Genomic DNA, 3,505 nt, shown 5'->3' on the forward strand with positions numbered 1-3,505 from the left:
CAAATACTAATAGTTTTGGTAGAGAAGATCGGACAGATTTCGCCAAGGCAAGCTGGGCAGTCGCCTATTGCTCCTATTCCAGATAACCCACTGTACCCTGTCTGAAAGGAAGTAACGCTAGAGTAGACTCGCGAAAAGTGTATAAGACACTTTTAAGATCAACTAAATAGCTAAGCCCAAGGGAAGTCGTTCGGGGAGGCCCTCCCTAATTCCACAAGGGTGAGAAGAAACACACACGATAACGAAACGTTGAATCATGTAGAACTCGTAGGGTAAATGCAAAGCAAAATAGGAAGAATATGCAGTAAGCTAAGCGAAGAGGTAAGCAAGGTTAGACTATACTACAACTACTAAACGTGTTATTTCTACTACTACACTACTAAATAAAAAAAAAATAAAAACATCTACAATCAACAATTACTTCAAATAAAATGAACAAAAACAAGCATGCAAAATAAAAATTAATTTAAAAAACAAATAAACTACAAAAATACATGCAAAATAAAAAACTAATTTGAATAAAATGAACTTGATGACTTCTACTACATAAAGCATGCAAGATAGAGAACTATTTTAACTATGGGGTCATCTTTGTCTTCTCCAACGTCGATCTGCAACAGATACGGTGGTAACAGATTAATAAAGAGCAATTGAAATTAATTATATCAAGCATTCTCACCTTCGTTAACTGTAAACTGTAACGTTCCAAAGTTTGCAGGTGTGGAAAGCAAACCAAATCCAAGAGGAATACAATGGCAGAAAATCTGTCGTTTCAGTAGAGTTCACATAAATCTCCAGTTGCTCTCACTCATCCGTTGAGAATTAACTGCATAATGTTGCAAGGTGGAGGCGAAAACAGCACATCAAGAATATGGTTCACAAAAGACCACACCCATATGGACATTGCTTTTTTTCAGTACGACCAAACTGAACATTCTCATTTGTTGCACAATCTGTAAAATTTGATAAAAAAAATATTAATTACACTACTAATGCAGGAAGGGATTAATAAACACATCTAAAAACACGCACCAAAAATCAAGCAATATGACAAATGTGAAATAATCATAGATATCGTCAATTTATGCTGTAAACTACAGATAATTGCTAAAACAAATAATCATACATGCAACCTAACTTCAAATTATGCCATGAACAATAGAAAATACTTAGAAGCAAAATCATAGATACACGTCAATTTATATTGTGTATAATAGATAACTATTAATGAAAAACCACAGATGCTAGAGACGACAAATTACTATGAACATCGAGTAACCAACAAAAACCAAATAAACAGTAAAACAATTGCTTACCGAGAGGTTTACTGAACGGTGCTCGAGTTTTATTCCCAAGTTGACAACAAAGAAGTGAAGATGCTTAAGAAAGGAAAACTAATACCACTGATGGTGAAATAAGCCACATAGCAGGAAGATAGAATATCGCACTGCAACCATATATACATCAGTGTAAATCGAACTGCATGTACATTTACATCCAAGGGGAGGGAGCTTTAAAAGGCTCCACTTCTGCAGGTTTCGAATCCTTACTTTTTGCCTTCTTGTTCATTTAATATGTTTAAATGAATTCCTGTTGAAACAATTTAATGTTAGTTTCATCTCACATATTATGTTTCACAATATTAAGAACTGCAACTTTCACCAATCAAATAATAGACTACTATCAAACTCAATTACCTATTACAATTTAGAAGAGAAAATAATTACACTGTATTGTTGCCAAACAAATGGAATATAGGGTTTGGAAAATTACAAACAATTTTATAAATGCAGTTTCATAAAGTAATTAAACATTTCTTACTCTTTCTAGAAATGATCCTTTTCAAAGTCCAAGAGAAAGAAGCGTGATTGGGGCTCTGCTTCTCTACATTTCGAAACCTTCTCATTTTTAGTGTTCGTGTTCATTTAATACGTGTAAATGATAACCTGTTGAAACAATGTAATGTTACTATAACATTCACCGATCAAATAATAAATTATTCAACTCAATATGCAATATGGGGTTTGGAAAATCACAAACTATTTCCTAAATACAACATAAAATAATTAGGGATTTCTTAACCTTTACAAGTTCAAGAGAAAATGTTAGTGGGGCTCAGCTTCTCCTTATTTCCAGCCCCTTTCGATTTGGTTTGAGATTATGTTTTAATGAAAAACTGTTTTAACAATGTAATATAAGTCATAAGTTCGCTAGATTTGTTATTACTTTATTATTAATGATAATCACCATTGTTAATATCCTATGTCCTATGACTTTTTCAACCAACTCTTTGGAAGCATCCTTGGAAATAATGTCTCAGTCCAATGTAATGATGTTATTCACAGGAAGCCTGTATTAAAAAAAAAGTAAGTCTTAAAACTCAATCTATATAATAAAAAGGCAAAATTACTAATCTTCCTAACAGAAATTTAGACTTTTAAAGGCAGAATGTTTCTGAGAAAAAGTTTACTATAAATCTATGACAATAATTCACATCAATAAGAAAAATCTACCATCATCGTCTAAACTTGTTTTCAAAATTCAAAAATTCTAACAAAACCATAATTATTCAATCACAAATAAACTAAGGATCTATAAAAATTCACAGTATATAGGTGGACAGACAAGATGCCAAAATGTCCCATGTTGTAGCATTAAACCAACACGTCCCCGAAGTCATGTACACCAGTATAAATCTAAGCATGGATAATTGAAACCCATCAATTATTAAATAGGAACGTATTTCACACAATCACATTAAAATCGAATGATGATGAAGGCTACACCCTTAAGGCGTCATCTCCATTTCTAGACAGAAAAGATGGCGTTTCGGTGTAAAAGACGTTGTCGTATCACAGTAATGAACAGTGCACGGTTTCAGGCTTGCGACTTGCCTTGGATTTGCGATAGCTACAGCATGAAGCAGTGATGACGCATAAAATCCTACTCAGAAGCATCATTTTAGATTTCTGCGACGATTCGCGGCAAATTTTTCATAATTAACCAATAGTGTAGGTACTTTTATCCCCGTTTTATAAACTTGAACTTATGCCATGTTTTGCTTGGTCTGATCATCCACTCCAAAAATTATTAAATACAAGAGCGAGAAAGATGGTAGGAAACTTGAAAACACTAGAAATGAAGACAATACGTTTTTTCTCTTCCAGTTTGAATTATGTTCTCGAATATAATTTATTCAAGGATGATTACAAAGACGACGTATAGATATGATGAAACAAATTAATCGATAAACTAAATCTCTAATTATATATAAAAGAAATTATGAGCGCTGTCAGCACAGGGCAAAGTAGTATTACGATAATGAAAGTTAGTAATTTCAGCAATTGCTTATGTTGAAGTGTACGATGTGTTCCACACATATTTACAAACAATTCCTTTAAATTTAACCTTTGATTACTATACATCTATGAAAAAACCATAATGGACGACATCAATGACAATGCGACAATTGAAAAAGAATGATGGCTGACAACTGCAACAATTA

At 32.9% G+C, this 3,505-nt stretch overlaps 1 pseudogene; it reads right to left on the reverse strand.

The window, feature by feature from the left end:
• Window positions 1–876: 876 nt before the first annotated feature.
• LOC112905033 overlaps window positions 877–3,505 on the reverse strand; it is a 4,973-nt pseudogene continuing 2,344 nt past the window's right edge.

The sequence above is a fragment of the Agrilus planipennis genome, unplaced genomic scaffold, assembly GCF_000699045.2.
Source record: "Agrilus planipennis isolate EAB-ADULT unplaced genomic scaffold, Apla_2.0 scaffold196, whole genome shotgun sequence".
Lineage (NCBI taxonomy): Eukaryota > Metazoa > Arthropoda > Insecta > Coleoptera > Buprestidae > Agrilus > Agrilus planipennis.